This window comes from Anas acuta, chromosome 3 (genome assembly GCF_963932015.1).
Source record: "Anas acuta chromosome 3, bAnaAcu1.1, whole genome shotgun sequence".
Classification (NCBI taxonomy): domain Eukaryota; kingdom Metazoa; phylum Chordata; class Aves; order Anseriformes; family Anatidae; genus Anas; species Anas acuta.
Window position 1 is genome coordinate 20,917,731 of NC_088981.1, and position 13,315 is coordinate 20,931,045.

Consider the following 13,315-nt stretch of genomic DNA (forward strand, 5'->3'; position numbering starts at 1 on the left):
ATCCCACGACAGTAAGATTTATGCAGAATATTGTGATGCTGGGTTTGTCTTTTCCCTTCACTAACACAGACTCTCCAGACTGTATCACTGAAGCCCTTGCTACACTACTTGAATCAAATTGTGGTTAATGAATGTGGAATATTCAATATAGGAAAAACCCAAAGCATGTAAATGTCTTGAAAACCAGTTTTTAGGCCAAAATCTGCCTCTTAGATCAGACAGAATAGATTCTATGAGGAGCCATGAGTTCTGGAAGAAAATAAACCAAGAGGTTATGTAATTATATGTGGTTATAAAGTAGATGTGAAGTAATGTAGTTGGCTTGTCAGTGGGTATGGGTGTAACAGTAATTTCTTCATCTGTATAAAAATAAAATTAAATGGAACAGAAAGCTGATGAGAACTTCCAATCAAATTTGATATGCTCATTTAATGAAGTAACCTGCTGGAATCTAAAACAGACCCCCTGGGGTATAAAGCTTTCTTAAAACATATGGTGGTCCAAGAAATAAATATTTCCTTTGAATGGGGTGTTTTAGTGCCAAACTGAAATGATAGTAGGAATGGAGGAAGGGTCAGTGGTCAGTGATCTTTGGTCTCAGCACTCTCTGCACATACTATACTGTAGGCTAGTCCAAGTTAAGAGATGCATGCGGTTCATATGGAAAACTTTTGCTGTGAGAAAGGGAATGAGGTAGATTCAAATGGCAAATGGGAACTGAGTCTCTTTTTGTTCTATGAAATACACCACAGGTATAGAAAGCAGTTCTTGTATACTATTCCATCAAGCTAATTAGAGGTGGATCAACTCAAAACGTTAACATGTGAGTCCACATTTTACCGAAGTCAAAAATCAAGTATTTGGAGTTCCTATGTTCAAGTCTGGAACACTATTCCAAAATTCAGTTAGGTCCAATCCCTGCAATATTTTTTTAACCAAAATTTAATTACCAGATTCTCATCTGTGTGTAAGGCTTTAACCTCAAGGTGCCAGAGTTTTTTAAACTTGAATAGCTCTTAGCCAGGTGCAAGGTACAACACTCACAGGAGTGTTGTATTTTTCCCAAACACAAAGATGTACAAATCTAATTGCCACTTGCAGTAATAGCAGTCAGAGACAGTCAAAATGTTGCTACAGATTGAGTTAATTTCCACAGAACTGGTAGTAGGATACCAGACCTTAGGTCACTTCATTCTTCAGTGATTAAAAGACCAGCAGTATGGGACAAAGTGATTTTTTTTTTTCTTTTTCTTTTTTTTTTTTTTTTTTTTGCCATCTGATGGAACCCATGTGAAACAGATCAATGGCTTCATTCCAGTTCCTAGTATAAACTTGTTGGCTGTCTCCAAGGATATGCAGACTAATTTCATCCATCAAAAGCAGAAAATATCTTTATCCGGAAAAACCTGCTTTTTTTTTTCTTTGGAAAAATGTAAATACAAAAGACAAAATATGCAGCAGTTCATGGGCAAGTTATGCATTCCTCTGCAGTGTGTAACCTGTTCTCCAAGAGGTGGTCTGGATCAATTTGTGAACATTTGGGAGTGAAAGCTGGATTTAGAGAGATTCTGAAATACATTGTTTCCTCCACTTCTGCAAAATGTTCAGTTACAAAAAGCCAAAGGACTGTAAATGAGAAGAATATGATCTGTTGTTCCCTCTCCTCCCCCCCCCCATATCCAGCTATGATGTGCGCAACACGGGAGGTGAATCACTGCAAATCTGGGGTCTCAAATAAAGACAGTTGATGCATGCAGAGCCAGGTCACAGAAAGCAGACCAGGAAAGAAGAATACAACAGAAGGATTATGTCATCATAAAGTATATGCCCCAAATAAAGCCACAGGAAAAGTGTACTGGTTTTTGCTGTACTTTTGTTTTTGGCTATGGTTCCACACCACAAAAGGCTGATCCCATTTCCCATCCTTTGTCTTGGAATAGAGTCATCTTTATGGAGGTAGAAATTTACCTGGGAATAACAAAGTCACTGATACATTTTGAGATATTTATCAGCTGGGAGACATGATTTAAATGAGCTGTTAACAAGACCTTAATTATTTTTTCAAGTAGCTAAGCACTCCTAATGGCTTTTTTTGACCTCAGTATTGTGTTTTAGTATCAAAAGTACCTCCACTGCTTTGTGACAACAGATTATGCCTATCAGGTAGTTGAAATACCACTGAGTATTCCAAGGACTAAACTGGAGACCTCATGTGCTAAAACCATGGGTTTCTCTAGTGCCAGGTTCCTTCAAGCATCCTTGTAACATGTCCAAAGCAGTGCTCAAACACGCTGTCAGCAGTAGTTAATGTAAGTAATGCAAATGCATGTTTGTTGTGTCCCCGGTCTCAGCAAGGCTCTCAGGAATGCATCCAGACAACTATCTCACTGATCAGGCTTCCTTCCCCCCAGAAAGCAGTGTAGGAGGAATCAGTGACTTGTTCACCCTGAAGGGAAATCTATCCTCAGAAGCTGATGAGTTTGTATATGCAAAAATATGTGTCACAGGTTGCAGATATGAAAACCACATCTGCACACCTGCAAGCAGGAATGCACATAACAAGAAAGGCAAGAATCAATTCACACTTGATCCATTTGTGTGGATCCATAGATTAAAGCGGAGCATATACATTTAGAGCCTTCTTTAAAATTTGCATAGTACTGCAATGTTTGTACAACTTTTTCTGTATTATTAAGTCTCTCCCTCTATTTGCTAAGTATCTTTGTACTGTCTGGACTGCTTCAGTAGTTATATTCTTAGCAGTCTTACTGTATGGCCCCAGGGAGGAAAAAAGGAAATTTCAGAGACTGTTTCACTTCTGGGTTACTCCAGCAATAGCGGGTTGTTCTTGTGACTTGGGTTGCTGAATACAGGAAATGACTTTTGGAGGCAACTGAGTTGATTCAACTGGTCTTATTCCCAGCTCTCTTACATTATCTTTACTCTCACACAACTGCTTCAATAGGAGACAAGCCAGGATTTAATGTCATTTGTACAAGAATTAGGCTCAGTTTATCATTTCACTTGTAGCTTCACATAAGCATGTGTGTTTGTAAAAAGTGAATGTTGATTGCCACAACAGTCTACATTAAAGCATCTGTATTACACATATGATTTTATATTTGAAATCTAGAAAAATAAGAATATGATAATTTTCCAAAGGAGGAAATTGATCCTATAGTCACTTAAATAGGTACATTTTGCAAGGTGTTTCTGCCATCCAACAGTACTGAAAATAATGCACTTTCATATTGGATTCAATTCCTCTGTTGAATGTATTGCATGTGTATATTATACTACAATAGCTAGGGGAAAATATTCTGTTCAGTTGCTTATACCTTTATCAAGTCATTTTCAGGCTGAACTTTTGATATTGGATTTCAGCCCAGAGATATATTTATCTACAAAGTGTTATCAGACTTTGTTGAGAAATCTTTGACTTCTGAGAGAACAGGTAAGCATATTTGCCTTACACTCTCCAATCAGAAGTGCTATGCATTCATAGCCCAGCTTGAAAGACGAACTCTAAATTGTTGAGTTCATACAGTCAGATTAGTGTATCAGTTTTCACTTCAAACATGAAAATAAGTTTACAATGTTCCTGACCATAAAGCAATGCTTGAAACCACGAGCTGTGTTGAATTAACATGGTGACATCTACTTGAATCTGCACAATAACTAGAACAAACCACTGAGTGAAGCTGTGTTCCTTGCATATCTTCAATTAAGAATGTGCTCAGTGCCTCCAGCATTCAATAAAAAAAAATCTCCCAAGTGAAACAGTTGTTGTCTTTTTTCTTTGGTACTTAAGAAACAAGAATAAAAGCTTCAGGTTTTCAGGTTCTTGTTGAGAAAAAGAAATATCTAATCTAAGCTGTTTTCAGTCTTGACAATATTCTCTCCAGAAATTAAAAAGTATATGTCTGCAGCATGAACAGGTCCACCTCTATGTGTTTCCTAATGGAAAGTCCCTCTGGAAACAGACCAGTCCCCTTTCCTCTGTGAGAACAGGGTCAATTATTGGCACCTCAGTGCCAATTATCTTCACCACCTAATGGGAAGGGAAGGCAGACACCTCTAAAGAAGTCCTTAGCTGTGTTTCTCACTTCCAAGTGGCCTTTTACTAACTTAGCAGTGAGCAGTGGCAACCTTACAAAAGAATAAAGCTATGATAGCCCACTGAGATAAGGTAGATCTCAGCAGAATACAAACTGAGTTCAGACATGTCTTGAAGTTCAACCACTGCCTGACTTAGGAAAAAATCTAAGCATGAGGGAATCTTATTCAGCAAAAAAATGACCACAAAGAACAAGAACTGTAAACTGCATCTCCAGAGATGAAAAGGCAGGATGAGAGGTTTTAATTCCAAACAAAGACCTGCATAGAAAAGTGCAAGAACAATGACTATCTCTGTCAAGGCACTTAAAAAAATGATGACACATCTCTAGGCTGGCCAGGCACGGCGTGGGAGTAACTTCACTGCAGTCTAGTTCAAGCTTTGTCATGAACTTGGGTTATTTACTCGTATGCTCCTGTCTCTGAATCTTGATATATTTCTCTGTTTTTTTGTTTGTTTTTTTTTTTTTTTTTGGTTTGTTTTTTTTTTTTTTCAAGAGTTATCTGTCACAGAATACATTTGTTTGTATAAAGGGATGAAAAGTAACAAATACCCAAATAAAAATTAAAGGTCAATCAGACTCTTTTTGTGTGAATCACCAGTATATCCATATTTCCTGCTGGAATAATTGCAAGATTTGTTTATAAGACTGTGTTTCTTCTGCTTTATTCCAAATCTGTTATAAGTTACTTACTAGATGTTGCACACTCAGCATTTCTGTATTAAAACAATTCCTAATCTGTACCAACAAATTTTCTGTTTGGCAGTTCCCATCTGTTCCTTCCACACACCTACTGGAGAAGGAGAAGACAATGGCCTTTAATTTCTACTGAAAAAAAATCAACACAGGTACACTGGAAGCATTATGGCAGCAGTCCTGGAAATACTGTAATGCACAAGACACAGTGAGATACACTACTAAAAGCTCTGTCATTGTGTTTAGCCTCTGCTTAAAGACAACTGCTTCCAGAGGCTGACAAACCTGATTCTTACGTCCTTCTGTCTTCTTGAGATTTGGCTGTATTGATACCATGGATACATTTTCTTGTATGTTATGTGGACATTGCTTGGAAAGGAACATGTAGTTGAACATACTCCATCAATTCTCCATAAGAACATTGATAGCTAGGAGACATACATGTGGCCTTTAGTAATGTGTGTTGGCTTGAAGCTAGGTTTCTCAAAGTGATAGAGGCCTCCCAATCTCCTGTGCTTGGAGCCCTGTTCAACAACATGTTTCTTGGGTTCCTGGTCACAGTCACCTCTTCACAAGTCTGCCTGCCAGAAGTCAGACAGACCCCTGAAGGCACCTTTCATGATGGAAACAGATTGGGAAAGCCAGAAAACTCTTAGATCTTTTTATAGACTTGGCAGCCTAACTATATTCATGGTTAAGGAATACTCTTACGAATGGAAGGAACCATATGCAGTGAACAAGTTGGGCAGAACTATTCTTGTCTTGAAAACCAGAGAAGATATCTCTGCAGAGACCATATGAAAGAGATTTGTTAAAGAGGGGACAGAAATGTTAGCTCCAAATAAATCATACAGTTGACACTGCTGAAAAGCCATTGCATTTGCACCATTCAATTAACATCTTGTTTGTTTGATCATTTCATTGTTGTTTTTGTAAGATAAAACCTGATGAATTCACTCTTCAAATCCAGTGCTGGCTCCCTGCTTAAATGAGAAATATTGTGTTTTTATGTTCCTAGTTTAATGCAGCGAGCAAACAGAGATCAAAGTATCTTGAGAACTACATTTAATTATAATCGCTGCCACAAATGCCAGAGCAAGATGTGGCTCTTTCATAAAAGAAAACACAGTAAAACAATATTATGCAGTTTACAAATTCCATCAAACCACTGTACAAATAAACAATGCTACTGAATCACACAACAAATCATCTTACAATTAGGCCACACAAGACCATCTGGTTTACAAACCAGCCTACGAGCCAAAGAGGAAAACTTTGAAGATAAATATTGCCATATGTGGAAGCCCAGGAAAAATATTACTTACTAGCACGGAGCATCATTTTGAAATGTAATTCTCTGTGGGAATTGAAGATTTCTTAGTAAGGCTAATATGTTTTGCAAGAAACTTCACAAAATGGAAGCAGAAGGTGTTAAAGATAGGCTTAGAGACTGTGAAATAATGAAAGCACTTTTGAAGCAGTTGGATTTAGCCCATCTGCTGGTTGAAGACAGAAGTTAATTTGGAAGTTTTAACATTTTCTCTGTCCGGGACATTTGTCTAGTTGCATAAGCGAAATATCTTGTTGTTTCTCACTAAAAGTTTATTGATAATGGTAAAATGTAGTAATTCAGTCTGCAAGAGCTTGTGAAGGCTAAAATGGAATGATTTTATAATTTTATTGTTCCTTATTATATCAATGTTCAGAGGTTCCTAGCATGCTGATAGAGAACTTCACTAAACTTCAGGACAAAAAAGCAAGATCTACCAACACAGATATTTAAGACATCTCTTTTCAAGCCATATAATGGTTGTACAGTTCAATAAAACTGAATTTCAAACATCATTTCAAACAGCATTTTCTGAAAATCAAGGTATCATAAGACATCTAAAAATAAACACTAACAATCAAAATGTCTAAAATCATTTTTCAAAGATTTTTTTTCCAAAGTCAGTGGTAAGTTTCTTTTTTATATCAATGATACTGGTTGAGGTCGTAAAGTGCAATGATTCAATGGTTAAAAAGGAAAGATGTAAGAAAAGCAGCAAAACATAAAAAGCATAAAAACAAAATCAGTGTTTACCATCCAGACAACTGTTGATTGAAATAAGAAATATAGAAGTGTTTAATTTGTTTGAAATTTACAGTTTCTGTGCAGTTCAGCTGATTTGTTTGCAATTGGTTTTGCTTTATGCCATGAAAGACCATGCAACATGTGAAGAGGGTTTATCTTTCCTGCTTTAAAACAAACGAGTGAAAAAAGATGAAATATTTAAATGGATAGTTTAAGACATTTATAGCATGCTAAAAAACCTTTTAAACTATATTGGTTTATATGCATTATATAGGGTATAAAATTGCTTGTAAGCTCGTAATTGACATCTCTGACTCATTAAATGTTTTCTTTCTGTCACAGGTATTTCTCATAAAGTTGATCAAAGGCTTGGATTCTCCAGAAAATGGCTCATATGTTAAGAATAACTCATAAGTGCTGAAGTCACAGTTTTATTCTTGCAGAAATGCTAATGAAATCTGTACTCTTGGTACTGAGATTTCAGAGGTGGTTTTAGGCAATGTTTTAACAAACTAAGAATATACCATTACAAATGCAGCTCCCCCCCATTTTCAGCCTCAAGCCAGGTGTAAATAGTCCTACTGTTTTCCTCCTTTGACTTTTTTTCTCATCTGTTATGTCCCTTTTGTTTCATTTCACTGAGACATGAAGTAACACATGACTGTAACACATCACAAACCATAAACCATCCTGATGTACATTGAGCCTTCAAGGTGGTTCTCCATTTGCTGCTTTAGTTCAGTCCAGAGGTTTCACGGAAGGTCTGATGTACATCACTGCAAATCTGAGTCAGTCCTTGATAAACCAGAACAAGAAACAAAAGTGTTATTTGTCCAACTTTGGGTGGTACTAACTTCAGCACACCAGAACCTTGTAGTTCATGATGCATTCACAAGGTGCTGCATAGCACAGGAAACACTACCATGTATTGTTATCTCTAGAGAATACCTGTACTTGCATCTCACTCCCTGAAATTTCTCTAAAGGTTTCTTAGATCGCAAGGTGGAAAACATGCTGTTCTGAAACCCAGTGTAGAACAAGAGATTCTGTTCTCATACCCATTGGCTGATTTCTTACTCACATTGAGGTACAGACCATGCATGTGCAGACTATTTGGATTGGGTGGCCAGTGCAGAATGGGGTATCTCTCTCTTTAGTACCACTAGGCTGCAGTTTTCTATTCAATTCAATTACAATTTCAAGATTCAATTGTTGATATATAAAGGTCTGTCATCTTTCACCATATAGGGATCTCAGCAAAAGCTGTGGAGGAAACTGAGAGAAAGTTCCTCACTTAATAGTGAGGAAATGAGGCTTTCTTTTCAGATGATGTTGACCTCAGGCTTCTTTGACAGAGCTGCACCATTTTATCCTAGCCGAGGATTTTCCCATAGCTAAGCATCAGCAGTACCCCTGAGATGGCTTAAAACACACATGAGTCACAAAAAGGAGACTTTGGGAAGGGAAATTTGGAAGGGGTGTGCCAAGGCAGGGCAGGACGGGGCAGGGTAGGGCACAGCAGTGCAAGACAGGCAGGCAGGAAGAGTGTCCAGCACTGAGAAAGCAGGGCACCTCTGCTTGTGCATGTTATTGCTGTGTTTCTTGCCCTGCTGCCTCCTATTTCCCAGTATTTCCACCACAGAGCAGGCCTCAGAAGTGGCCACCCCAGCCCTTAGCAGGCAGACAAACAGAGAGAGAAGTCTTCTGCTGAGTGTTATATTTTGGCTGAAATGTGAGCAAGAGATGAAATCTCTCCTGTCTCTGCAGAGGCCTGTCTCTGTGCTGCGCATGTTGAACAGCACTGACTCATGGTGAAAGACATCATCGACTCCCTGCTTGCCAGGATCCCAGAGGGGATTCCCAGCCACCTCACTCATGCACAATGCTGCTGGCATTCGGTAGCTTGCCCAGCATTACTTATTTATTTGATTTACCTCTATTTTGTCTGGAAAAGACTTATCTGTTTTTCCTCCCAGACTCAGGTCTTTCTTTCAGCTCCTGCCAGATCCTGGAGCCATGTGTTTCAGAAGCCTCTTTGGAGGAAGGGCCAAGCCCACGTGCCTCGAGTGGCAGGATGTGGGATAGGGTTCTGCCATGCAAAGGAGTCTGCGGCTGGGCTGCAGGGGTGGCCTCGGCAAGACCACCAGTGGAAACTGTGACTTTTGGCCACCTGCGGAGGCTGTGGGGTCATAGCTTCACATTGAGCTGTGGCTTCAGCCCTGGGCCATGCACCCAGCAGGGCTCACGGCGTGGCCGTGATAGCAAGGACAGGTGGAATGGAAAGAAGTGAAAGAGTGGTGTCTCTGGGAAGCTTCTCTGGGGATAAATGTCACCCCCAGCACCCTGCACGCCATTACAGAAACCCTCTTCCCTCTGGCTGCAAGGGGCAGGCGTCATCCCCGCTGTGGGGTGGCCCAGCCCAGTGGGGTCCTGCAGCAGGGCCTGGCCAGGCAGCGCGGAGCAGAGCAGTGTCCCTCACCTGATGCTGCTTTCACACCACACATAACACAGAGAGACGGGGAAAGGGAGAGGGGCAGCGGGGGAAACACACACCATCTGCATCAAACAGTGCCCAAAAAAAACAGCTGTCTGTGTCTCACTGGCCTCTCTCCAGGCAGGTATTCGTTACATAGATTTGACTTTTTAAACACTATAGAAATGAGATCGGCGAGTTTAATATGTTTTTCTTTTTGTGAGATGAGGGGGCAGAAGGGAGGGGAATAGCGTTTACCTCATAATTTCCCCTTCTCTTCCCCCCTCTGTGTAAGCCACATTATTCTTTCTGCAAAGGTACTTGGGGAAACTTGCTAAAATTTTCCCTCATGCTTGAAATTTACTTACCCTGGGTAACAGGAAATGTGGAGTCTTGTGATGTAGATTGTTATACCAGATGGTAATCTTAGCACATGCTATTTGTGTAGATCGGTGGTGCAAGTGAGTCATCATTTGTAGTTGACCTTCACTGCTGTGAAAATGCTTCTTTCAACAATAACAATAACAATAACAAACAATGTTTTGGTGTTGTTTGGGGCAGCCCAGACTGAGAATAGCTGTGTGCTCTGTGGCTAGAGAAGATGAGCTTGTGCTCCCCATGGAGCATGGTTACAATGCGTCAGGAGCAGGATCCAAAACCCATTACGAGTCTTTCCATCAGCTCCACTGAGCGCTGGATCAGTACCAGGTTGTGTTGCATCACATTTCTGTACAGCCTCCTGACGTTCCTCGCCCTGCACTCCTCCATTCGCAGAGAACATTTGCCCATTTTCTCCTGCACAGGAGGCGATGCAGCCACGTGATCATTCCTAAATGATGGGATGGGTTTGCTGCTCTTTCCAGTCCCTGTGTTACACTGAATGTAGGAAAGTTGGAAGGCAGTGAGATGTAATACACTTGAACTGCTTTATTTTTGCAATTTTTGCACCTGGAGAACTTCTACCTGAGTCAGGTAGCAAAAATCCCTGGTATTTTAATGAGGGGCATCAGCTTGCACTGGAGACTCCTTCAACACTTGTGCCAGCTCAAACTCATGATCTCTCTTCATTGTCCCCATGTAATTTTCAGGGATAAATATGAGCACAGGTTTCTGCCATGGCAAATCTGCAGGTTGAAGCCTGGATCCTGCAAGGACTTTGTTTTGGTCAGGGTTGAGGCTGTGAATTGAAATTACAGTTGTTACTAGTAATGCTACTGCAGTCCTGCAGAAATCCAGACACATTATTTGACTCCACTGTTTCCTGCAGCAACAAATTCCACACTGTGAAGAAGCATTTCCTTTCATTTTCCCTGTACTATGGGATTTAATACAAAGATTCATATTTTCTCCGTGCAAATTAAAATACTGGATGCTCACAGAAAGGGATTTCTGGTCCCTGTAACTATCAATAATTCAGCCCTTACTAGATGTCATATCTTTCCTAAGCCATCTCTATTTCAGTACTTTATCCTAGGAAAAAGGGTAATAGTTTCAGACCAAGTTACCTATTGTGCTGAGAAAGTTGCCTAATGAAATAAATAAATCATTTCAGTAAGGAGAACTCAGAAGCCTATCGTATGTCAAACGTTTCTAAAACAATTACAACTCTCATCTGATAGAGTGAATATCATACTGGCAATTAGATCAAGAATGGCTGATTAAATTCCTTAGGCTTCCCAAATCACAACGCTAGTATTTGTTTCAAAGACCTTATAATTGCTGTATTTAAAAGGCTGTTATTCAATACTCTCCTCTAACTCTAAATTGCTCCTGATGTCAACTCAGGGTACATGAAATTCTGTCTGCAGCATATGATATAGCAGATCAGTGGATATGGCCTTCATGGCAGCATGTACATCACTTTCTGTGTGCTAATCTTCTCTTTGAAAATCAGAGTAGGCGGATTTCATAGACGAGGCAGTAAGTCTGATCAAAAGCCTATGAAATCAGTGGAAAAACTTCCATCTTCCATGGATGTTAATGGACTTTGGATCAGGTCCTTTGTGACCAATTTTGCTGGATCACTGTCACAGTAAAAATGCCTATTTTCTAATGCTGTAATGTACTTACCTCCCAGCCAGGGGAGTACAAGTGACACATGCATTCATCTTAACCTAGCTTACATTTTTCAGCTGCTTTGATGTCATTAGATGAGAAGATCTGACAAAGGAAGAACTAGCTGCAAAGAAAAAAAAAAAAAAAAAGACTTTGAAGAGCAATGAAATTATATATTTCTTCAGTGTCTTGTTTAAGAGCTTTTCTTATTTGTTACACTGTCCTGCTGGTAGCAGTGATAAAGTGTTTTAAAACTGAAGGCTATTTTCTTGCTCTCACATCCAATATATGTAACCCTTCTAAAGGCAAAAAAAAAATTCCTGGTGTTTGAAAAAGTTGCTTTTGGTGCCAAAGCAGACAGAAAACGTCTATGCTCCTGTAGCAATGCAAGGGGAATAAAGCTGTTTCTAAGGGGATAAATGTCTCTCTTATTTCCTATTCCCTGTTACTTTGGTTACTGTTACTTTTAAACATTCCTAGCATTTTGCACATAATAAAAAAATGGCAAAATCCCTGTTCATTTCTAGACACTATTTTCAAACCACAGCTGCTTGTGTAGAAAAAGCACCAAACACCAAAGTTCATCCTACTCCAGTATACAAAGTTTATCCTACTCCAGTACACCTGTCCTAGGTGGTGCTCTTGCCACTCTGCTTGTTGAAGGAAAGAGATATAGGAAAAGAGAAAAGTGGTAAAATATAAGCAAGCATGAGGACTTGAAAAGCATACTTGAAAACCATTCAGGACAAGGGGGAATAGTTTTAAACTAAAAGAGGGGAGATTTAGATTAGATGTTAGGAGGAAAATCTTCACTGAGGGGGGTGAGGCACTGGCACAGGTTGCCCAGAGAACTTGTGGATGCTCCATCCCTGGAGGTATTCAAGGCCAGGTTAGATGAGGCCCTGAATAACCTGATGTAGTGGGTGGCATCCCTGCCTATGGTAGGGGGTTGGAAATAAATGATCTTTAAGGTCCCTTCCAACCCAAGCCATTCTATGGTTCTGTGATACTGATAAAACTCAGAGATCTGCCCACTGTCTTTGGTCTTATGATCACAGTCAACTGTATTTCTTCTTTCTGTAGTTTATTCCGTGATCTGGATGCTACATATGGTCATGCTAGGACATTACATATAGTTCTCAGCTATTGATAGTGCATAAATATGACTGCCACAGGAGCTGTTCTTACAAGGTACAGTGCTAATGAGTTTGGTTCTGATGAAGATAGAAACAATGAATTATAGCCTGTCTCTTGTCCCATCTATCAACCAAATCATCATCTGTTCCCTTTTATTGCCACTGTTTCCTCCAAAACTGCTACTCAAGAGAAGCAAACAGCAGGCAGCCCCACTCACCATCCTGCTACCAGAGCCACAAAACAGTATGGCCACACCAGGATCCTCATTCTTTGTATGCTGCTGCATGAGGTTGTATTATGATGTAGCAGTCAGCAATTGGGTTAAATCATAAGTTTAATAATACCACCATTTGGTTTGCTATAGAGTTGCAAAACCTTTTTTTTTTTTTTTTTTTTTTTTTCTTTTTTTCTGATTATGTATTGTGTTAGTGATTCCAAAGTGCTGTGCATCAGTACTCTCTGCAGTTCGGTATGGTACAACCTGTTGGGCCAGAAAGACTACCAGTACGAAGATTTCATTCTGAAAGCTTCGGTTGCTGTGCAGTTACTTGTGTTTATTTTGTTAAGGAGTCTATTTCAGCTGCATACTTAATTGTGCTAAAGAGGAGAGCACTGCATCCACTGTGGCATGATCTGGGTTTGGTTCCATCAAGCAAGCTACAGATAATGAAGGAACGTTGAGCTCCAATTTTCTACTTGCTTGAAACCTCATTTGTGTTCTTCTGCAGGACTGGATGAAAGGTAGCTGCCACCCAACAGTTT